Raw genomic sequence first — 25,970 nt, 5'->3', positions numbered from 1 at the left:
AAAATATTTGGAGAAATTTTTGTGCACCTCACGATATTCACGATAGCGCGTATATTTTCTTTATGCCATAGATACCGAAGGAGGTGACGGGACCGCAAACTTCACCGAGCTAGGCTCCGACTGCTCTGAACCAGGCAAGCATGTTTGAACTTTTGATATGATGATTGTTTTGGCATGTTTGCATTAAGTAGTTTCATGGAATGTTGATGAGTATACCGATAAATGTCATGTTACATGCAACGATGAGGCAAGTGAGTTTCGAAAATCCATAAGTGGATGGATGTGAGTATGCATGGCCATGTGTTGGCATGAGGATGGGTAAGATGGCAGTGTTGTAGCATGCCAGTCTTATGCCAGGCTATATGACTTCAGTGTCAACCCGTATCAGTCCAGTTCCTTCCATTCTTCCTTCCCTGTACTACCACATGTTTTCCGCAAGGAATATGGCTTAGTAAGTTGCAAACCGCTTTCTTGGTACACACCAAAAAGGAGAGGCTGTGATGATGGTTCCATGGCCCTGGATTAAAGCCAGTCATCCGGTCAGGGGGCATGGGTGTTTCCGGTTGGGACCGAGAGGGGGGCACCCCTTAGAGCGCGCGTATATAAATTTGATCCCATGCTATTCGAGATTGTGATCTCCCCGTCTCAAAAGTTTTTCTTGGACGATGTCTAGGGTGATTCCTAGCATCGAGAGGTAGGATGGGTGTGTACTGATTAGCTGTGTTTTCTTCCGAAATACCGTAAACGGAACTAGTCCTTCGTGACTACGGAAATCCGTTGGCTATGGGAAATTTTTTTGTACAAACTCTGCAGAGTCATATATTCCTTGAATCATATATTCCATGTCCAAGTTCAGTATTATCTTATCCTGACAAGTGCCAGTTTTGATGACAGAAACTCCGGTGAATCACATGAGTGCTAAGTCCGGTTAAATGATGATTCCTGTGGATGGGCTAACCTGTTTATTTTCATGGATTGAATGTTTATTATGAGTATTATTTACTTGTGAATAAAAGCCCTTTCTGTGATGTCGCTCAGACGTCCGACTGTGGTATTGTTATTATTTACTTTCAGTAAAAGCCCTTTCTGTGACGTCGCTCAGAAGTCCGACTGTGGCATTTCTTTTAAAGCCCTTTATGTGGCGTCGCTCAGACGCCTGACTACGGCATTTCTTTTAAAGCCCTTTATGTGGCGTCGCTTAGACGCCCGACTGTGGCATTTCTTTTAAAGCCCTTTATGTGGCGACGCTCAGACGCCCGACTGCGGCATTTCTTTTAAAGCCCTTTATGTGGCGTCGCTCAGACGCCCGACTGTGGCATTTCTTTTAAAGCCCTGTATGTGGCGTCGCCCAGACGCCCGACTGTGGCATTTCTTTTAAAGCCCTTTATGTGGTGTCGCCTAGATGCCCGACTGCGGCGTGCTTTATTCATTTATCTTCCTATCGAGGTGTCGCTTCAGACACCCGATTGGGTTTACAGTTATTTTGTTGGGTTTTCGAGTGGACTACCGCCGACCCCCTTTTTACCTGTCTTGTTTTTATGAATTAATGTGCCACTGTTAAAATTAATCATGACGCATCCATGCATGCATTTGTTATATCTTACGTCCGAACTGTCTTGCGAGTACTTTTAAAGTACTCACCTGGCTTGTTGATTTGGCCAGATGCTGACGAAGGCGATCTCATGGATGAAGAATTTGATAGCGAGTCCGACGCCTAGAGGAATCCCAGTCAGTCTCGTGCGACCCTGGATTTAGTCACTGTATTATATCCGCTTCCGCTGCCAAATAAATTCATCGAGCCTCACCTTGACGCTCGATGAGATGCCAGTTTTAGAGTCATGTATCTCACTCCCCGCTGTGTTTTTCCACCACCACCCTATCCTCGAGTCAGTAGTATGCCTCCACACCACTGTGTCATGTCCACCATTATGTATAATTATTGGCGTGCTGGTAATAATTTGGTTGAGCAACCGTAGCTCGACCCTGTAATATATTCTATGCTACTGGCTTATTGTATCAAGAATTTGTCTACCGGTAATTGGGATTTTTCTCATACTGGACTCAAAAGATTGGTTTCTCAATAAACATTTTTATTGGAAAACCGGTCGTGACAGTAATCCTGTTCTGGAAGTCATGCTACTAGATCATGATGAACCTACGAACTATGAAGAAGCGATGGTGAGCCCAGATTCCGCAAAATGGCTTGAAGCCATGAAATCTGAGATGGGATCCATGTATGAGAACAAAGTATGGACTTTGGTTGACTTGCCCAATGATCGGCAAGCAATTGAGAATAAATGGATCTTCAAGAAGAAGACTGACGCTAACGGTAATATTACTGTCTACAAAGCTTGACTTGTCGCAAAAGGTTTTCGACAAGTTCAAGGGATTGACTACGATGAGACCTTCTCACCCGTAGCGATGCTTAAGTCTGCCCGAATCATGTTAGCAATTGCCGCATTTTATAATTATGAAATTTGGCAAATGGATGTCAAAACTGCATTCCTGAATGGATTTCTGGAAGAAGAGTTGTATATGATGCAACCGGAAGGTTTTGTTGATCCAAAGGGAGCTAACAAAGTGTTCAAGCTCCAGCGATCCATTTATGGACTGTTGCAAGCTTCTCGGAGTTGGAATAAACGCTTTGATAGTGTGATCAAAGCATTTGGTTTTGTACAGACTTTTGGAGAAGCCTGTATTTACAAGAAAGTGAGTGGGAGCTCTGTAGCATTTCTGATATTATATGTAGATGACATATTACTAATCGGAAATGATATAGAATTTCTGAATAGCATAAAGGGATACTTGAATAAGAGTTTTTCAATGAAAGACCTCAGTGAAGCTGCTTACATATTGGGCATTAAGATCTATAGAGATAGATCAAGACGCTTAATTGGACTTTCACAAAGCACATACCTTGACAAAATTTTGAAGAAGTTCAAAATGGATCAAGCAAAGAAAGGATTCTTGCCTGTGTTACAAGGTGTGAAATTGAGTAAGACTCAATGCCCAACCAATGCAGAAGATAGAGAGAAAATGAAAGATGTTCCCTATGCTTCAGCCATAGGCTCTATCATGTATGCAATGCTGTGTACCAGACCTGATTTGTGTCTTGCTATAAGTCTAGCAGGGAGGTACCAAAGTAATCCAGGAGTGGATCACTGGACAGCGGTCAAAACATCCTAAAATACCTGAAAAGGACTAAGGATATGTTTCTCATATACCTGAAAGACCTAAATGGTTACGTTGATGCAAGCTTTGACACTGATCCGGACGATTCTAAATCACAAACTGGATACGTGTTTACATTAAATGGTGGAGCTGTCAGTTGGTGCAGTTCTAAACAAAGCGTTGTGGCGGGATCTACATGTGAAGCGGAGTACATACCTGCTTCGGAAGCAGCAAACGAAGGAGTCTGGATGAAGGAGTTCATATCTGATCTAGGTGTCATACCTAGTGCATCGGGTCCAATGAAAATCTTTTGTGACAATACTGGTGCAATTGCCTTGGCAAAGGAATCCAGATTTCACAAGAGAACCAAGCACATCAAGAGAAACTTCAATTCCATCCGGGATCTAGTCCTGGTGGGAGATATAGTGATTTGCAAGATACATACGGATCTGAATGTTGCAGACCCGTTGACTAAGCCTCTTCCACGAGCAAAACATGATCAGCACCAAAGCTCCATGGGTGTTAGAATCATTACTGTGTAATCTAGATTATTGACTGTAGTGCAAGTGGGAGACTGAAGGAAATATGCCCTAGAGGCAATAATAATGTTATTATTTTATTTCCTTATATCATGATAAATGTTTATCATTCATGCTAGAATTGTATTATCCAGAAACATAATACTTGTGTGAATACATAGACAAACTAAACGTCACTAGTATGCCTCTACTTGACTAGCTCGTTAATCAAAGATGGTTATGTTTCCTAACCATAGACATGTGTTGTCATTTGATCAACGGGATCACATTATTAGAAGAATGATGTGATTAACATGACCCATTCCATTAGCTTAGCACCCGATCGTTTAATGTTGCTATTGCTTTCTTCATGACTTATACATGTTCCTATGACTATGAGATTATGCAACTCCCGTTTGCCGGAGGAACACTTTGTGTGCTACAAAATGTCACAACGTAACTGGGTGATTATAAAGGAGCTCTACAGGTGTCTCCAAAGGTAAATGTTGGGTTGGCGTATTTCGAGATTAGGATTTGTCACTCCGATTGTCGGAGCGGTATCTCTGGGCCCTCTCGGTAATGCACATCACATAAGCCTTGCAAGCATTGCAACTAATGAGTTGGTTGCGAGATGATGTATTACGAAACGAGTAAAGAGACTTGCCGGTAACGAGATTGAACTAGGTATTGAGATACCGACGATCAAATCTCGGGCAAGTAACATACCGATGACAAAGGGAACAACGTATGTTGTTATGCGGTCTGACCGATAAAGATCATCGTACAATATGTGGGAGCCATATGAGCATCCAGGTTCCGCTATTGGTTATTGACCGGAGACATGTCTCGGTCATGTCTACATTGTTCTCGAACCAGTAGGGTCCGCACGCTTAAGGTTTCGATGACAGTTATATTATGAGTTTATGAGTTTTGATGTACCGAAGTTAGTTCGGAGTCCCGGATATGATCACGGACATAACGAGGAGTCTCGAAATGGTCGAGACATAAAGATTGATATATTGGACGGCTATATTCAGACACCGGAAGTGTTTCGGGTGATTTCGGAGAAAACCGGAGTACGGGAGGGTTACCGGAACCCCCCTGAGAGAAGTAATGGGCCATATGGGCCTTAGTGGAGAGAGAGAAGGGCAGCCAGGGTGGGCTGCGCGCCTCCTCCCCCCTGGTCCGAATTGGACTAGGAGAGGGGGGGCGGTGCCCCCCTTTCCTTCTCCCTCCCCACTTCCTTCCCCCTCCTAGTAGGAGTCCTACTCCTACTAGGAGGAGGACTCCTCCTTGGCGCGCCTATAGGGCCGGCCGGCCTCCTCCCCTTGCTCCTTTATATATGGGGGCAGGGGGCACCCCTAGACACACAAGTTGATCCACATGATCGTTTTCTTAGCCGTGTGCATGGCCCCCTTCCACCATTATCCTCGATAATATTGTAGCAGTGCTTAGGCGAAGCCCTGCGACGGAAGAACATCAAGATCGTCACCACGCCGTCATGCTGACGGAACTCTTCCCCGACGCTTTGCTGGATCGGAGTCCGGGGATCGTCATCGAGCTGAACGTGTGCTAAAACTCGGAGGTGCCGTAGTTTCGGTGCTTGATCGGTCGGGCCGTGAAGACGTACGACTACATCAACTGCGTTGTGCTAACGCTTCCGCTGTCGGTCTACAAGGGTACGTAGATCACACTCTACCCTCTCGTTGCTATGCATCACCATGATCTTGCGTGTGCGTAGGAATTTTTTTGAAATTACTAGGTTCCCCAACAACTCCCGCTCCTCCAAGTCCACCAACGCGTCAGGCCACTCCTCCTCCAAGTCCGGCACAGCTTCAGGCCACTCCTCCAAGTCCGGCAAAGCGTCAGGCCACTCGTCCTCCAAGTCCGGCACAGCTTCAGGCCACTCCTCCTCTAAGTCCGGCACAGCTTCAGGCCACTCCTCCTCCTCCAACTCAGCCACGTCAGCCGTCTTCGCCGCCTCAGCAATCACGGAAGAGAGCCGCCTCAGCTATGGTGCGTAGCGGTACAAGTCGAGGTAGTACTGCAGGTACAGGCGGAGGCAAGCGATTTCAATATGGTCCAAGCCTCGCGCCTCTTCCGCAGAGGCCTTACGACAAGTCACGAGGAGGAAAACGTAGCCATATCGAAGGCCGAGGTGGAAGCCCATTTTGCACCGAAACCGCCACTACCGTCAAGGGAGAAAGTGCCTGTGGAAAAGATTGACCACTTCATTCGTATGGCTAGACCACCAGCTCCCAAGCCTGTTGACACAGACTATGAGCGCCACCTCAGGAAGTAAAATCGAGCACGTCTACAGAAAGAGGCGAGCTTGAGATCGAGCAAATCAGCTGGCAAAAGGAGCGGTAAAACCGTTCCCCAGCTGGGAGAACAGGCGGCGCAATCAATCCCCCCGCTTGTTGTGCCAACAAAACATGAGAGTAGGCGCGCCGAATATTATTGTGGGAAAACCGTTAACATTCCCGGGGTAGGCGATGTGGTAATAACCGACGTGCATATTGCGCAGGCTGAATCGATCGGGATCACTGTTGGACAACTCCTCGATATCGAGCCCATGTCTCCGACTAGAGAGGAGGAAATAAAACGGAAATATGCCCGGGGCCAACCTTTGGTCGAGCCAGAGGAGGTCAATAAGCTCCCAACGAGAATGTATGAATTGCATCAATGGTACATGGACATTACCAAGATTTCCAATCGAGAGTCCCTCATGGTGAATGTCAACAAGGAGCATTACTACCATGAGAAAGCTGTGACCGTTGAGTATTCAGAACTATTTCAGCTATACAATAAAGACGCACTCGACAAATCTATCGTCAGTTTCTATTGTCTGTAAGTGATTTCTTTCTGTAATTTAAGTCTCAAGCTAGCTGTAGTGATCATTTTGATCAATCATTACCTGTAATTATCCTCACTATATTCTTTTATGAAGATTTATGAAATGAAAAAAGGTGGATGCTATGGCATTGGGTTCGTTGACCCAAATACCATTAATGAATACACATGGAAAATAGATCCTTATCACGAAAAAAGTGTAGAGGAAAGCATTCTATAGTTCTTCAAGGAACTCAAATACAATGAAGATATACTACTTCCTTACAACTTCCAGTGAGTCACACTGTCTTGTACTACAAATTCTGTTTTCCCTACTAGCTATAGCTACATGTTTTTGCTTACATATGCCCGCTTAATTAAGACATGCAAACATGTGTGCATGCAGATTTCACTAGATCTTGTTAATCATTAAAGTTGATGAAGGAACAGTTGAAGTACTAGACTCACTACTTAAGAAAGCAAGTGACTACACCATCGTGAAGGGGATAGTCAACAGGTAATTTCAATCATTATTAACTATATCTCGGCTTATTTAATTAGTTCGTCATTTCCTGATAACAACTATTTAATATCCCATTTATCCATTTTCTTTGTCGGCGGGCAGGGCTTGGGCAAAGTTCATCAGGGTCACTCCAGGCCCATGGAAACAAAGTCTGAAATGGTATCGACCCAAGGTAAGTAATTAAGTAGTACTAGCTAGCTGCCATCTCTTTAATTATCATGCTTGATTAATTATTATCTGATCAAATTCCATTCTCGTAAAGGCCTTGAAGCAGGCGCCGGGGAATGATCTATGTGCATACTACATTTGCGAGAACATTCACATGATGGCGTCCGAAAGGAGCAAATCTCAAAGACAGGAGTGGGTACGATATCGATTGTCAGAACACTATTCACAATTTTTACACCATTATCGATATCTAGTCACACAACTAATACACATGCATATTGATCTCCTTCTTAACAGTTCAAAGAGGTGCGGGACAAGCTCCTAGCACAGGACCGCATAGAAGCAATTCAAGAGGAAATAGCGGGATTTTTTCCTCGACCAGGTCATAGATCGCAAAGGAGAATACTATTACCCGCTACCGCCCCATGAACCACTTCCAATTATTATCGTGCTCCGAAGGCACCAATTAGCTAGGCTAATGCCACTAGCTCCGAAGGCACCAATTAGGAGAAATTATATATATATATATATATACATGTGTGTATATATGTGTGAATTAATTAATGGTGGTTGTGAGACATTCGATGATATATATATATTATGATCGGTTCTACTAGAAATTCTATTTATATATATGCATAACGTGTACAATATGTAGTATCGCAAAATACCAGCAAACGAAAAAGAATTAAATGGAAAAGACAAAATTAAATGAAAAAGAAATCATAAAACCAAAAATCCCTAAACATTTTAGTACCGGTTGGTGTTACCAACCGGTACTAAAGGGCTCCCGGCCTCCGGAGCTGGCTCGTGCCACGTGGTTGCCCTTTAGCACCGGTTCGTGTTGAACCGGTACTAAAGGGGGGGGGGGGGGCTTTAGTGCCTACATTTTAGCGCCGGTTACCAAACCGGCACTAAAGGCCCTTACGAACCGGCGCTATTGCCCGGTTCTGCACTAGTGATTATTCACACAATATAATCATCTTTTTTTTGCGTGGACAATATAATCATCTTAATAAAAATGTGGTGTGAACTCCGATGTACTGAACACTTGGCCTACATTAGATCAATCTAATGAGAACTGTGCATATCCATTTGATATGTCAAACTTAAGTAGTACAAATATAAAAGTGTTTATCACAGTGTGCTCGAACTTCCCTTTGAATATAGTGAAGTGTAAATAGAGGACAACTTATTGCCCTTTTCAGCTATGGGGGAAAAGTTAGGAGAAAATGTACTCCTGAGAAGTTATGAAGAGCTGGCTTGTTAGCTTAGCTGATTGTCTCTGTAACACCTTTTGCCAACATATATATATCCTAAGGCCCCGTTTGGAATCTCTCCACTCCGCGGAGTTGGTGGAGCTCGGTTTTGACAGCTCTGTTAAAGTGAGCTGAAGTCTGGTCCGCTCCGGGAGCGGAGTTAAGAGGATCGGAGAGGACCCGAACGCTCCCTAAGTCACATTTTGAGGGAACATAATCTCTTACTTGTTAATCCTGAGATGGATGAGAGGGACTATTTTTCTAAATACCCTTTCACTCCAAGAAACTGTTTTTGGCCTTTTGCAAGTCTAGTCCTACTCCTTCCTACAATGTTTAACACCTCAAAGAGTCACCCCTGAAACTATTCCCGGTTTGTTCAAATTTGACCAAAACAATCTTTATCCCTAAACCCTACCTATCCTTATAGAAACTGACACCAGAGCATTCATGGCCTAACCATTGGCGTTGTACCACTTGCCATGGCCACCCCATGGCCCTCTAGCCTCCCCTCCTATAAATACCTCGTCATGGGCCGCCGAAACACCCATCCACCTTCAAACCCTCAATGCTGCCACCCCAAATCTCCAATGCCACCCCGCCCACCAGCGTGACTATGCCCCCAATGCTCCATGGTAGCTGAGGGGGTCATATACAACTAACACCTCCTTGTCCTCCTCTGCCGCTCCTGCGCCACGCCCCTTTCATTGAGGACAACTTGATTTCAACTCCTATTTGCAGTCCTGATTCCTACTCATGTGACATTCATGTGGTTCACAATATGCGATAATATTTTTTCATTGTAAAAAACATACAATCATAGTGTTACGATCCTCATCACTTCAACTTTTCACGGTGATGACATAGAAGAAAACATGGATACATAAATTAACCGCGCTGGGTATGCAGACATGAAAGAAATGAGTAAATAAAGGAGGCCTTTTGTCGGTCAATCAAACTGCATACAAACTGTATTCTCAATCAACTGAGGACAATACAGACACAGGGACTCTTGATAGATACTAAAAAGAACTACTCGAGACATTGACATACTATACTAAATGATACGCTTCTATTGTGAAGGAACAATACTGGCGCATATATACTAACGGACAGTACTAGAATGATAGTTTAGTGACAATGCACTACTACTCGAAGGAAGGCTCCAGCAAAATAAAACTAGTTACTGAATGGCAGGCCATGCAGCTCAGCAACCACAAAGGCGGTACACCAAATGAACGGTGTTTTCGCTCTGAATGTTGTAGTCCGCCAGGGTGCGGCCGTCCTCCAGCTGCTTGCCACCAAAGATGAGGCGCTGCTCCATAGGGGGAGTGCCTTTCTGCTCGTAGATCTTCACCTTGACATTGTCGATGGTATACGAGCTCTCAACCTCAAGGGTGAGAGTCTTCCCTTTCAGAGGCTTGACAAAGATGTGCATCATCCTACTTGCTCCTGGCCTACAGGGGCGGAGGACGAGGAGGAGGGTGGACTCCTTCCAGATGTTGTGGTCAGCCAAGGTGCGCTTGTCGTCCTCCAGTTGCTTGTTGGCAAAGATGAGGCACTGCTTGCCCTTGGGAAAGCCCTCCATGTCCTGGATCTTGGACTTCACGTTACTAATGGTGTCTAGGCTGTCAACCTCAAGGGTGATGATCCTGCCTGCCCGCGTCTCTGTCATGTAGATTTGCATCTTTTCCTGGAGGTCAATTGTAGAGTCATGCTGGATGCCATAATCGGCCAATGTACAGTTGTCCTCTAGCTGCACCCCATCGAAGAAGAGGCGGTACTGCTGCTGGATCTTTGCCTTGACAGTGTACAGGGTGTCTGATGAGTGGACCTTGAGGCAGATTGTGCTGCCGGTGGGGGTCTTCACAAAGATACGGATTCCGGATGAGCTAGCAAACCAAACATCACCAATTGTTAGACAATATTTAGACTGTAGAACAGTACACAAAAAAGCATCGACAATTCCAGGTAGTAGAGAGCCCATTATTTAAATAAAAGAACAGTACAGACAAGAAGAGAGATGTACTGCATAAATACTGCGTGTATACAGAACAAGCTGCCACACTAAGACTAGCAAGTTAAGTTTTGAGCAATCATTAATAATATACTCAGTCCTATACATTGTAGAGACTAGTTAGGTGCCGTGAGTTACCTAGGGAATAAAATGGAACATATGGTATTATCAATCAAGTGAACTTCTATTTGGTAAACACACCTGTCAAGTGCAGTTTTTCACTGGGTAGCAACAAACGTCGCCGTTTTTCTCTACTTTCCCTATTTGTCTCAGCATATATAGTTGTATAGTCACCAAATTGTATTATACCCTGAGGAAACTAAGTGGTACACTAAAGGAGAATATTGCTGCTGTTTCTTGCTAAATATAAACTTTTCATTTTATATCAATAGCACTATAACTTCTCTGACACATACACGACAGAAAAAACTGTCTAAAAAAGAACAACAATCTATGTGCGAGCTTATGAATTGGAGTAGCGAGCAAAGATTCACTGAATCAGCTCTGAATTTCAGTACCGGGGAAAGATTCACAAAGACAGCTGATGAAAAGTAAAGCATATAGTATCATGTGGATAAGAGCAATGAATGCACAAAAGTGAGTTAAGACACCTATAAATAGCTTAAGAGCTATCAGAGGCATGGGTGTGGCATGTTGGGTTGAGGGGAAGGGGTAGAATTGGTACAGACAGCATACAGGCGAATGCCAAATCAGCCAACAAGACTCACTGTTACAGAAGCTAGCTAGCTAGAGCATCCTTCAGAGTTGCCACCCAACAAAAGGTATCGATCCTGTTCTCAAAAAAAAAAAACCGGCATCAATCATAACCAAAAAACAGAATATGCAGCCTTACGAACTAAATTAACACCGTGTAGATGCTTAAGCCCAGCCTTCATTTACACAAAAATATCAACGTTTGCAACAGGTAAGGTCATAGAAGCAACAAGAGAGATGTTAGTCATATAACGATTTTGGACTATCTTTGCTGTTCATCTTGTTATTATTGTTCTATTTTTTATGTATATAAATAAAACAAAAAATTATAAAAACACAAAGTATCTAGCTTATTAGGTTCCATGTCGAGGACATATATAACAACTCTTGTGTATCTGATATGACGAATAATCTCTCGATGAAGACTTTCTTCCACGGGAAGAAATGATGAACAATCCTAAGATCTAGCAGAAGATGAGAAGATGATGAGGTTAGCAACAAATTCCACGAGGTCCCACAACCCTCCAATGTAATCCTAGCTACCTGACACTGACAGTAGGGGCCTTAATAGAGGGCTAGAATCCATAAACAATGAAATCGTTCACATTTGTTATACAACGGTACAGTCTATGGAGCCTTGGTGCAAACAAATGAAAAAACTAGAATGCACCCAATCCATATGCGAACAATTGAAGGGAGGTAGACTCAATGGAGAAAAAATCATGAAAAGATCGCCACACATCATCGATCATACAGTTGTGCAACGATCACACTAGGAACAGAAGACTCTTTAATTTATTAGCAGGAACACAGGCACCGCAACCAAAGCAGATAGGGAACACCACCGGTCGAGCCATTGGAGCAAACCGTACGGGGGAACAACACTGGTCGCCGTTGCAAGAGCAGGGGAGGGGCGGAAGCATATCTGTGGCCTACACTAGAGCAGCAGGGCTCTCAACAACACCGTCTCTCTCGTCATCGGACTCGGAGCTAGGTCAGGCGGGTAGGCGTCGGGTAGGTCGGGGAAGGAGGACGATTAAAAATTTCACGGCGCAGACGAAGAAGATGAAAGGGAGATGAGCGGGTTAGGGCTTACCGAGAGGAGGAAGATCTCCCTCCGCTCTGCTCGAGTCCGATGGGGTGGTGTGTGCGGGCGGCGTTGCTGCGGCAACGGCGGAGGAGGAAGGAGATCGGTCCAAGCGAGAGGGAGAGATGGGCGAGGAGGGTTTTCCTTTTTATAGAAAAAAAAGAGAGGAGATGAGAGTTTTTTATTTTGAGGGGCAAAGGACAGGAAAGGTGTTTTTTTTAGTGCATATAAGATTTTCCTTTTTCAACTCGAACTTTGTAAAATTTGACAAAGTTCATAAACAAAATTATTTACGAATCTTTTTCTGCGAGAACATTATTTATGAATCTAATGATATTGTTTTTTTATTTTACGATTTCTTCTATAAGCTTGATCAAAATGTATAAAATGTTACTTCGGGGAAAAATATATGCAATATAATTTGGCAAGGACGGAGTAAAATAGTACATTCATGATGATTTCACACTATGTGTTGGAGTTGAATCTGACGGATCTCGGGTAGGTAGTTTCGAGCTAGATGGTAACAGGACAAAGACGGACACAATGTTTTACCTAGGTTCAGACCCTTTCGAAGAGGTTAAACCCTACGTCATTCTTCTATTGTATTGATTGTGATGGAGTACAAAGTATATGATGATCTACCTCGAGATCATATGTAAATAAATGATTCTCTACCATATGGTCTAAAACCCCTTAGCTTATATAGACACTGGGGATAGCTAGTACAATTAGAGAAATGGCTAACCACAACTTTTGTTGCTGGCGCGGCATTTCCAATCAACGCCGACACTATATTTCTCAAACAATGGTGGCGTTGGTATATTTTGCACACCAACTTTTTTAGGTTAGTGCCGGCGTTGCTCTTTTGTAAAACGCCAGCAATGGGTGCGCCCAGATTGAAGGAAATATGCCCTAGAGGCAATAATAAAATTATTATTTATATTTTCTTATTTCATGATAAATGTGAAGGAAATATGCCCTACAGTCAATAATAAAGTTGTTATTTATATTTCCTTATTTCATGATAAATGTTTATTATTCATGCTAGAATTGTATTAAATGGAAACTTAGTACATGTGTGAATACATAGACAAACAGAGTGTCACTAGTATGCCTCTACTTGACTAGCCTGTTAATCAAAGACGGTTAAGTTTCCTATTCATAGACATGAGTTATCATTTGATGAACGGGATCACATCATTAGAGAATGATGTGATTGACAATACCCATCCATTAGCTTAGCACTATAATCGTTTAGTTTGTTGCTATTGATTTCTTCATGATTTATACATGTTCCTATGACTATGAGATTACGCAACTCCCGAATACCGGAGGAACACTTAGTGTGCTATCAAACGTCAGAACATAACTGGGTGATTATAAAGATGCTCTACAGGTGTCTCCGATGGTGTTTGTTGAGTTGGCATAGATCGAGATTAGGATTTGTTACTCCGATTGTCGGAGAGGTATCTCTCGACCCTCTCGGTAATGCACATCACTATAAGCCTTGCAAGCAATGTGACTAATGAGTTAGTTATGGGATGATGCATTATGGAATGAGTAAAGAGACTTGCCGGTAACGAGATTGAACTAGGTATGATGATACCGACGATCGAATCTCGGGCAACTAACATACCGATGACAAAGGAAACAACGTATGTTGTTGTGCGGTTTGACCGATACAGATCTGCATAGAATATGTAGAAACCAATATGAGCATCCAGGTTCCACTATTGGTTATTGACCGGAGATGAGTCTCGGTCATGTCTACATAGTTCTCGAACCCGTAGGATCCGCACGCTTAACGTTCGATGACGATATGTATTATGAGTTATGTGATTTGATGTACCGAAGGTAGTTCGGAGTCCCAGATGTGATCACGGACATGGCGAGGAGTCTCGAAATGGTTGAGACATAAAGAATGATATATTGGACAATGTTATTCGGACACCGGATGAGTTCCGAGGGTCACTGGATAAATATTAGAGCGTCGAAAGGGTTATCGGAACCACCAAAGAAGTAATGGGCCTTATTGGGCCTAGGGGAGAGAGAGAGGGGCGGCCAAGGGCTGGCCGCGCGCCCCCCATGGGCCTAGTCCGAATTGGACTAGGGGGAGGGGCGGCGCCCTCTCCTTCCTTCTCTTTCCCCTCTCCTTCCTTCTTCTCCTAGTAGGACTAGGATGAAGGAAATATGCCCTAGAGGCAATAATAAAGTTATTATTTATTTCCTTATTCTCATGATAAATGTTTATTATTGATGCTAGAATTGTATTAACCGGAAACATAATACTTGTGTGAATACATAGACAAACAGAGTGTCACTAGTATGCCTCTACTTGACTAGCTCGTTGATCAAAGATGGTTAGGTTTCCTAGCCATTGACATGAGTTGTCAATTGATTAATGGGATCACATCATTAGGAGAATGATGTGATTAACTTGACCCATTCCGTTAGCTTAGCACACGATCGTTTAGTATTCTGCTACTGCTTTCTTCATGACTTATACATGTTCTTATGACTATGAGATTATGCAACTCCTGTTTACCGGAGGAACACTTTGTGTGCTACCAAACGTCACAATGTAACTGTGTGATTATAAAGGTGCTCTACAAGTGTCTCCGAAGGTACTTGTTGGGTTGGCGTATTTCGAGATTAGGATTTGTCACTCCGATTGTCGGAGAGGTATCTCTACCCACTCGGTAATGCACATCACTATAAGCCTTGCAAGCATTGCAACTAATGAGTTAGTTGCGGGATGATGTATTATAGAACGAGTAAAGAGACTTGCCGGTAATGAGATTGAACTAGGTATTGAGATACCGACGGTCGAATCTCGGGTAAGTAACATACCGATGACAAAGGGAACAACGTATGTTGTTATGCGGTCTGACCGATAAAGATCTTCGTAGAATATGTGGGAGCCAATATGAGCATCCAGGTTCCGCTATTGGTTATTGACCGGAGACGTGTCTCGGTCATGTCTACATAGTTCTTGAACTCGTAGGGTCCGCACGCTTAAAGTTTGATGACGGTTATATTATGAGTTTATGTGTTTTGATGTACCGAAGATAGTTCGGAGTCCCGGATGTGATCACGGACATGACGAGGAGTCTCGAAATGGTCGAGACATAAAGATTGATATATTGGAAGCCTATACTTGGATATCGGAAGTGTATCGGGTGAAATCAGGATTTTGCCGGAGTACCGGGGGTTACCGGACCCCCCCTCCCCCCACCGGGGGTTTAATGGGCCTACATGGGCCTTAGTGGAGAAGAGGAGGGGCGGCCAGGGCAGGCTGCGCGTCCCCTACCCCTGTAGTATGAATTGGACAAGGAGGGGGGCGGCGCCCCCCTTTCCATCGTCTCTCCCTCCTCCTTCCCCCTTCTCCTACTCCAACTAGGAAAGGAGGGAGTCCTACTCCCGGTGGGAGTAGGACTCCTCCTGGGGCGCCTCCTCATGGCTGGCCGCCTCTCCCTCCCTTGCTCCTTTATATACGGGGGCAGGGGCACCCCATAGACACAACAATTGATCATTGATCTCTTAGCCGTGTGCGGTGCCCCCGTCCACCATAATCCATCTCGATAATATCGTAGCGGTGCTTAGACGAAGCCCTGCGTCGGTAGAACATCATCATCGTCACCACGCCGTCGTGCTGACGGAACTCTCCCTCAAAGCTCGGCTGGATCGGAGTTCGAGGGACGTCATCGAGCTGAACGTGTGCTGAACATTCGGTACTTGATCGGTCGGATCATGAAGACATACGGCTACATCAACCGCGTTGTGCTAACGCTTACGCTTTTGGTCTACGAGGGTACGTGGACACACTCTCCCCTCTCGTTGCTATGCATCATCATGATCTTGCGTGTGCGTAAGAAATATGCCCTAGAGGCAATAATAAAGTTATTATTTATTTCCTTATATCATGAGAAATGTTTATTATTCATGCTAGAATTGTATTAACCGGAAACATAATACATGTGTGAATACATAGACAAACAGTATGTCACTAGTATGCCTCTACTTGACTAGCTCGTTGATCAAAGATGGTTATGTTTCCTAACCATAGACATGAGTTGTCATTTGATTAACAGGATCACATAATTAGGAGAATGATGTGATTGACTTGACCCATTCCGTTAGCATAGCACTTGATCACATGCTTTCTTCATGACTTATACATGTTCCTATGACTATGAGATTATGCAACTCTCGTTTACCGGAGGAACACTTTGTGTGCTACCAAACGTCCCAACGTAACTGGGTGATTATAAAGGAGCTCTACAGGTGTCTCCAAAGGTACTTGTTGGGTTAGCGTATTTTAAGATTAGGATTTGTCACTCCGATTGTTGGAGAGGTATCTCTAGGCCCTCTCGGTAATGCACATCACTTAAGCCTTGCAAGCATTGCAACTAATGAGTTAGTTGCGGGATGATGTATTACGGAACGAGTAAAGAGACTTGCCGGTAACGAGATTGAACTAGGTATTGAGATACCGACGATCGATTCTCGGGCAAGTAACATACCGATGACAAAGGGAATAACGTATGTTGTTATGCGGTCTGACCGATAATGATCTTCGTAGAATATGTAGGAGCCAATACGAGCATCCAGGTTCCAATATTGGTTATTGACCGGAGACGTGTCTTGGTCATGTCTACATAGTTCTCGAACCCGTAGTGTCCGCACGCTTAAAGTTCGATGACGGTTATATTATGAGTTTATGTGTTTTGATGTACCAAAGGAGTTCGGAGTCCCGGATGAGATCGGGGACATGACGAGGAGTCTCGAAATGGTCGAGACGTAAAGATCAATATATTGGACAACTATATTCGGACATCGGAAAAGTTTCGAGTGATTCGGGTATTTTCGGAAGTACCGGGGAGTTACGGGAATTCATATTGGGCCTTAATGGGCCATACGGGAAAGGAGAGAAAGGCCTCAAAGGGTGGCCGCTCCCCTCGCCATGGGCTGGTCCGAATTGTACTAGGGAGGGGGCGCCCCCTTCCTTCCTTCTCCTTTTCCCTTCCCTTTCCTTCCCTCCCACTCCTACTACTTGGAAGGGCTCCTAGTTCTACTAGGAAAGGGGAAATCCTACCCCCGGTGGGAGTAGGACTCCCCTAGGGCGCGCCATAGAGAGGTCCGGCCCTCCCCCTCCTCCACTCCTTTATATACGGGGCAGGGGGCACCCCAAAGACACAACAATTGATCTCTTGATCTCTTAGCCGTGTGCGGTGCCCCTCTCGACCAGAATCCACCTCGGTCATATCATAGCGGTGCTTAGGCGAAGCCCTGCGTCTGTAGCAACATCATTACCGTCACCACGTCGTCGTGCTGACGGAACTCTCCCATGAAGCTCTGCTGGATCGGAGTTCGCGCGACATCATCGAGCTGAACGTGTGCTGAACTCGGAGGTGCCGTGAGTTCGGTACTTGGATCGTCGGATCGTGAAGACGTACGACTACATCAACCGCATTGTGCTAACGCTTCCGCTTTCGGTCTACGAGGGTACATGGACAACACTCTCCCCTGTCGTTGCTATGCATCACCATGATCTTGCGTGTGCGTAGGAATTTTTTTGAAATTACTACGTTCCCCAACAGTGGTATCAGAGCCAGGTTTTATGCGTTGATGTAATATGCACGAGTAGAACACAAGTGAGTTGTGGGCGATATAAGTCATACTGCTTACCAGCATGTCACACTTTGGTTCGGCGGTATTGTTGGATGAAGCGGCCCGGACCGACATTACGCGTATGCTTACGCGAGACTGGTTCTACCGACGTGCTTTGCACACAGGTGGCTGGCAGGTGTCAGTTTCTCCAACTTTAGTTGAACTGAGTGTGGCTATGCCCGGTCCTTGCGAAGTTTAAAACAGCACCAACTTGACAAACTATCGTTGTGGTTTTGATGCGTAGGTAAGAACGGTTCTTGCTTAGCCCGTAGCAGCCACGTAAAACTTGCAACAACAAAGTAGAGGACGTCTAACTTGTTTTTGCAAGACATGTTGTGATGTGATATGATCAAGACATGATGAGATATAAGTTGTTGTATGAGATGATCATGTTTTGTTGAAGTTATCGGCAACAGGCAAAAGCCTTATGGTTATCTCTCTATTGCATAAGATGCAAGCGCCAAATAATTGCTTTACTTTATCGCTATGCGATAGCAATAGTTGCAAGAGCAATTGTTGGCGAGACAACCATGTGACGACACATTGATATAGATCAAGATGATGGAGATCATGATGTCATGCCGGTGACGATGGAAATCATGACGATGTTTTGGAGATGGAGATCAAAGGCACAAGATGATGATGGCCATATCATGTGACATATTTTGATTGCATGTGATTTTTATCTTTTATGCATCTTATCTTGCTTTTATTGATGGTAGTATTGTAAGATCATCTCTCACTAAATTTCAAGATAAAAGTGTTCTCCCTGAGTATGCACTGTTGCCAAAGTTCGTCGTGCCCAGACACCACGTGATGATCGGGTGTGATAAGCTCTACGTCCATCTACAACAGGTGCAAGCCAGTTTTGCACATGCAGAATACTCAGGTTAAACTTGACGAGCCTAGCATATGCAGATATGGCCTCGGAACACTGAGACCGAAAGGTCGAGCGTGAATCATATAGTAGATATGATCAACATAGTGATGTTCACCATTGAAAACTACTCCATTTCATGTGATGATCGGTTATGGATTAGTTGATTTGGATCACGTGATCACTTAGAAGATTAGAGGGATGTCTTTCTAAGTGGAAGTTCTTAAGTAATATGATTAATTGAACTTAAATTTATCATGAACTTAGTCCTGGTAGTATTATCATATCTATGTTGTAGATCAATAGCTCGCGTTTAGCTCCCCTGTTTTATTTTTGATATGTTCCTAGAGAAAACTAAGTTGAAAGATGTTAGTAGCAATGATGCGGTTTGGATCTATGATCTGAGGTTTATCCTCATTGATGCACAGAAGAATTATGTCCTTAATGCACCGCTAGGTGACAGACCTATTACAGGAGCAGATGCAGACGTCATGAACGTTTGGCTAGCTCAATATGATGACTACTTGATAGTTTAGTGCACCATGCTTAACAGCTTAGAATCAGGACTTCAAAGACGTTTTGAACGTCATGGATCATATGGATGTTCCAGGAGTTGAAGTTAATATTTCAAGCAAATACCCGAGTTGAGAGATATGAAGTCTCCAACAAGTTCTATAGCTAAAAGATGGAGGAGAATAGCTCAAGCAGTGAGCATGTGTTCAGATTGTCTGGGTACTACAATTGCTTGAATCAAGTGGGAGTTAATCTTCCAGATAAAATAGTGATTGACAGAATTCTTTAGTCACCATCACCAAGTTAGCAGAACTTCGTGATGAACTATAGTATGCAAGGGATGATGAAAACGGTTCCCGAGCTTTTCATGATGATGAAATCGATGAAGGTAGAAATCAAGAAAGAGCATCAAGTGTTGATGATTAACAAGACCACTAGTTTCAAGAAAAGGGCAAAGGGAAAGAAAGGGAACTTCAAGAAGAACGGCAAGCAAGTTGCTGCTCAAGTGAAGAAGCCCAAGTCTGGTCCTAAGCCTAAGACTAAGTGCTTCTACTGCAAAGGGACTGGTCACTAGAAGCGGAACTGCCCCAAGAATTTGGCGGATAAGAAGGATGGCAAAGTGAATAATGCTATATTTGATATACAGATTATTCATGTGTATTTTACTAGTGTTCGTAGCAACCCCTCGGTATTTGATACTGGTTCAGTTGCTAAGAGTAGTAACTCGAAACGTGAGTTGCAGAATGAACAGAGACTAGTTAAGGGTGAAGTGACGATGTGTGTTGGAAGTGGTTCCAAGATTGATATGATCATCATCGCACACTCCCTATACTTTCAGGATTAGTGTTGAACCTAAATAAGTGTTATTTGGTGTTTGCGTTGAGCATGAATATGATTTGATCATGTTTATTGCAATACGGTTATTCATTTAAGTAAGAGAATAAATTGTTGTTTTGTTTACATGAATAAAACCTTATATGGTTACACACCCAATGAAAATGGTTCATTGGATCTCGATCGTAGTGATACACATATTCATAATATTGAAACCAAAAGATGCAAAGTTAATAATGATAGTGCAACTTACTTGTGGCACTGCCGTTTAGGTCATATTGGTGTAAAGCGCATGAAGAAACTCCATGTTGATGGATTTTTGGAATCACTTGATTATGAAACAGTTGATGCTTGCGAACCATGCCTCATGGGCAAGATGACTAAGACTCCGTTCTCCGGAACAATGGAGCGAGCAACATATTTATTGGAAATAATACATACTGATGTATGCGGTCCGATGAGTGTTAAGGCTCACATCAAGTATCGTTATTTTCTGATCATCACAGATGATTTGAGCAGATATGAGTATATCTACTTGATGAAACACAAGTCTGAAAGATTTGAAAAGTTCAAAGAATTTCAGAGTGAAGTGGAGAATCATCGTAAAAAAAATAAAAGTTTCTACAATATGATCACAGAAGTAAAATATTTGAGTTACGAGTTTGGCCTTCAGTTAAAAGAATGTGAAATAGTTTCACTACTCACGCCACCTGGAACACCACAGTGTAATGGTGTGTCCGAACGTCATAACCGTACTTTATTAGATATGGTGCGATCTATGATGTCTCTTACCGATCTACCACTATCGTTTTGGGGTTATGCATTAGAGACAACTGCATTCACGTTAAATAGTGCACCATCTAAATCCGTTGAGACGACACCGTATGAACTATGGTTTGGCAAGAAACCTAAGTTGTCGTTTCTTAAAGTTTGAGGTTGCAATGCTTAAGTGAAAAAGTTTCAACCTGATAAGCTCAAACCCAAATCGGAGAAGTGCGTCTTCATAGTATACCCAAACGAAATGTTGGGTACACCTTCTATCACAGATCCGAAGGCAAGATATTCGTTGCTGAGAATGGATCCTTTCTAGAGAAGGAGTTTCTCTCGAAAGAAGTGAGTGGGAGGAAAGTACAATTTGATGAGGTAACTGTACCTGCTCCTTTATTGGAAAGTAGTTCATCACAGAAATATGTTCCTGTGACTACTACACCAATTAGTGAGGAGGCTAATGATGATGATCATGTAACTTCATATCAAGTTGCTACCGAACCTCGTAGGTAAACCAGAGTGAGATCCGCACCATGGTGGTACGGTAATCCTGTTCTGGAGGACATGTTACTTGACCATGACGAGCGTATGAACTATGAGGAAACGATGATGAGCCCATTTCCGCAAAATGTCTTGAGGCCATGAAATCTGAGATGAGATCCATGTATGAGAACAAAGTATGGACTTTGATTGACTTGCCCATTGATCAGCGAGCCATTGAGATTAAATGGATCTTCAAGAGGAAGACGGACGTTGATGGTAGTGTTACTATCTACAAAGATAGAATTGTCGCAAAAAGGTTTTCGACAAGTCCAAGGTGTTGACTACGATGAGAGTTTCTCACTCGTATCTATGCTTAAGTCTGTCCGAATCATGTTAGCAATTGCCGTGTTTTATGAAATCTGGCAAATGGATAAACAAAACTGCATTCCTTAATGTTAGCAATCTATGCCTAAGTCTATTAAAGAAGATTTGTATATGATGCAACCAGAAGGTTTTGTCAATCCTAAAGGTACTAACAAAATTTGCAAGCTCCAGCGATCCATCTATGGACTGGTGCAAGCATGTCGGAGTTGGAATATACGCTTTGATAAGTTGATCAAAGCATATAGTTTTATACAGACTTGCGGTGAAGCCTGTATTTACAAGAAAGTGAGTGGGAGCACTACAACATTTCTGATAAGTATATGTGAATGACATATTGTTGATCGGAGATAATGTAGAATTATTCTGCAAAGCATAAAGAATGTTTGAAAGGAATTTTTCAAAGAAAGACCTCTGTGAAGCTGCTTACATATTGAGCATCAAGATCTATAGAGATAGATCAAGATGCTTGATAAGTTTTTCAATGAGTACATACCTTGACAAGATTTTGAAGTAGTTCAAAATGGAACAGTCAAAGAAGGAGTTCTTGACTGTGTTACAAGGTGTGAAGTTGAGTAAGACTCAAAACCTGACCACGGAAGAAGATAGAGAGAGAATGAAAGTCATTCCCTATGCTTAGCCATAGGTTCTATAATGTATGACATGCTGTGTACCAGACCTATTGTATACCCTGCCCTGAGTTTGGCAAGGGAGTACAATAGTGATCTAGGAGTAGATCACTGGACATTGGTCAAAATTATCCTTAGTGGAATAAGGATATGTTTCTCGATTATGGAGGTGACAAAAGGTTCGTCATAAAGGGTTACGTCGATGCAAATTTTGACACAGATCCAGATGAGTCAAAATCTCAGTCTCGATACATATTGAAAGTGGGAGCAATTAGCTAGAGTAGCTCCATGTAGAGCATTGTTGACATAGAAATTTGCAAAATACTTACGGATCTGAATGTGGCAGACCCGTTGACTAAAATTCTCTCTCAAGCAAAACATGATCACACCTTAGTACTCTTTGGGTGTTAATCACATAGCGATGTGAACTAGATTATTGACTCTAGTAAACCCTTTGGGTGTTGGTCACATGTCGATGTGAACTATGGGTGTTAATCACATGGTGATGTGAACTATTGGTATTAAATCACATGGCGATGTGAACTAGATTATTGACTCTAGTGCAAGTGGGAGACCGAAGGAAATATGCCCTAGAGGCAATAATAAAGTTATTATTTATTTCCTTATATCATGAGAAATGTTTATTATTCATGCTAGAATTGTATTAACCGGAAACATAATACTTGTGTGAATACATAGACAAACAGTATGTCACTAGTATGCCTCTACTTGACTAGCTCGTTGATCAAAGATGGTTATGTTTCCTAACCATAGACATGAGTTGTCATTTGATTAACGGGATCACATAATTAGGAGAATGATGTGATTGACTTGACCCATTCCGTTAGCATAGCACTTGATCATTTAGTTTGTTGCTATTGCTTTGTTCATGACTTATACATGTTCCTATGACTATGAGATTATGCAACTCTAGTTTACCGGAGGAACACTTTGTGTGCTACCAAACATCACAACATAACTGGGTGATTATAAAGGTGCTCTAATACATGAAGGGGGCACAGCCTAAGCACCACTACAATATTATCGAGGACTATGGTGGAAGGGGGCACCGCACACGGCTAAGAAAACGATCACGAGGATCAACTTGTGTGTCTATGGGGTGCCCCTTGGCCACGTATATAAAGGAGTGGAGGAGGGGGGAGAGGGCCGGCCCCTATGGCGCGCCCTGGAGGAGTCCTACTCCCATCGGGGGTAGGATTCCCCCCCTTCCAAGTAGTAGGAGTAGGAGTCAAGGCAAGGGAAGGGAGAAGAGAAGGAAGGAGGGGGCGCAGCCCCTCCCCCTAGTCCAATTCGGACTAGGCCTTAGGGGGCGCCCAACCTCTCCTCTCTTTTTCCCCTAAAGCCCAATAAGGCCCATATACTCCCCAGCGAATTCCCGTAACTCTCCGGTACTCCGAAAAATACCTGAATCACTCGGAACCTTTCTGATGTCCGAATATAGTCGTCCAATATATTGATCTTTACGTCTCGACCATTTCGAGACTCCTCGTCATGTCCCCGATCTCATCTGGGACTCCGAACTCCTTCGGTACATCAAAACTCATAAACTCATAATAGAACTGTCATCGAAACCTTAAGCGTGCGGACCCTACGGGTTCGAGAACAATGTAGACATGAAAGAGACACGTCTCCGGTTAATAACCAATAGCGGAACCTGGATGCTCATATTGGCTCCCACATATTCTACGAAGATCTTTATCGGTCAGACCGCATAACAACATACGTTGTTCCCTTTGTCATCGTTATGTTACTTGCCCGAGATTCGATCGTCGGTATCTCAATACCTAGTTCAATCTCATTACCGGCAAGTCTGTTTACTCATTCCGTAATACATCATCTCGCAACTAACTCATTAGTTGCAATGCTTGCAAGGCTTATGTGATGTGCATTACCAAGAGGGCCCAGAGATACCTCTCCGACAATCGGAGTGACAAATCCTAATCTCGAAATACGCCAACCCAACATGTACCTTTGGAGACACCTGTAGAGCTCCTCTATAATCACCCAGTTACGTTGTGACGTTTGGTAGCACACAAAGTGTTCCTCTGGTAAACGGGAGTTGCATAATCTCATAGTCATAGGAACATGTATAAGTCATGAAGAAAGCAATAGCAACATACTAAACGATCGAGTGCTAAGCTAACGGAATGGGTCAAGTCAATGACATCATTCTCCTAATGATGTGATCCCGTTAATCAAATAACAACTCTTTGTCTATGGTTAGGAAACATAACCATCTTTGATTAACGAGCTAGTCAAGTAGAGCATACTAGTGACACTCTGTTTGTCTATGTATTGACACATGTATTATGTTTCCGGTTAATACAATTCTAGCATGAACAATAAACATTTATCATGAAACAAGGAAATAAATAATATCTTTATTATTGCCTCTAGGGCATATTTCCTTCACTTGCGTGTGCGTAGGAATTTTTTTGAAATTACTACGTTCCCCAACATATCTAAGTGGGAGTTCTTAAGTAATATGATTAATTGAACTTTAGTTTATCATGAACTTAGTCCTGATAGTACTTTGCAAATAATGTTGTAGATCAATAGCTCGCGTTCTTGCTTCCCTATGTTTTATGTGTGTTCCTAGAGAAAACTAAGTTGAAAGATGATAGTAGCAATGATGCAGACTGGGTCCGTGATCTGAGGTTTATCCTCATTGTTGCACAGAAAAATTATGTCATTGATGCACCGCTAGGTGACAGACCTATTGCAGGAGTAGATGCAGACATTATGAACGTTTCGCTAGCACTAGTGCAGAACCGGGCAATAGCACCGGTTCGTAAGGCCCTTTAGTGCCGGTTTCGGAACCGGCACTAACATTTCGGCACTAAAGCCCCCCCCTTTAGTACCGGTTCAACACGAACCGGTGCTAAAGGGCAACCACGTGGCACGAGCCAGCTCCGGAGGCCGGGAGCCCTTTAGTACCGGTTGGTAACACCAACCGGTACTAAAATGTTTAGGGATTTTTGGTTTTATGATTTCTTTTTCATTTAATTTTGTGTTTTCCATTTTAATTCTTTTTCGTTTGCTGGTATTTTACGGTACTACACATTGTACACATTATGCATATATATATATATATAATTTCTAGTAGAACCAATCATATATATATCATCAATGTCTCACAAACCACCATATTAATTTACACATACACACATGTATAGCTATATACAATTTCTCCTACATATGCATGTTGCCTTCGGAGCCAGTGGCATTAGCCTAATTGGTGCCTTCGGAGCACGATGACAATTGGAAGTGGTTCATGACCTGTTCGATGGGGGCGGTAGCGGGTAATAGTATTCTCCCTTCGGATTTATGACCTGGTCGAGCAAAAATCCTGCTATTTCCTCTTGAAGTGCTTCTACGCGCTCCGTTTCTAGGAGCTTGTCCCGCACCTCTTTGAACTGTTAAGAAGGAGATCAATATGCATGTGTATTAGTTGTGTGACTAGATATCGATAATGGTGTAAAAATTGTGAATAGTGTTCTGACAAGCG

The 25,970-nt window shown here is 43.1% G+C and overlaps 1 pseudogene; it reads right to left on the bottom strand.

The window, feature by feature from the left end:
- Positions 1 to 25,970, bottom strand: part of LOC125546184 — a 177,181-nt pseudogene that overhangs the window by 116,257 nt on the left and 34,954 nt on the right.

This window comes from Triticum urartu, chromosome 3, assembly GCF_003073215.2.
Source record: "Triticum urartu cultivar G1812 chromosome 3, Tu2.1, whole genome shotgun sequence".
Taxonomy (NCBI): domain Eukaryota; kingdom Viridiplantae; phylum Streptophyta; class Magnoliopsida; order Poales; family Poaceae; genus Triticum; species Triticum urartu.
This window is presented reverse-complemented; position numbering and strand designations above follow the sequence as displayed.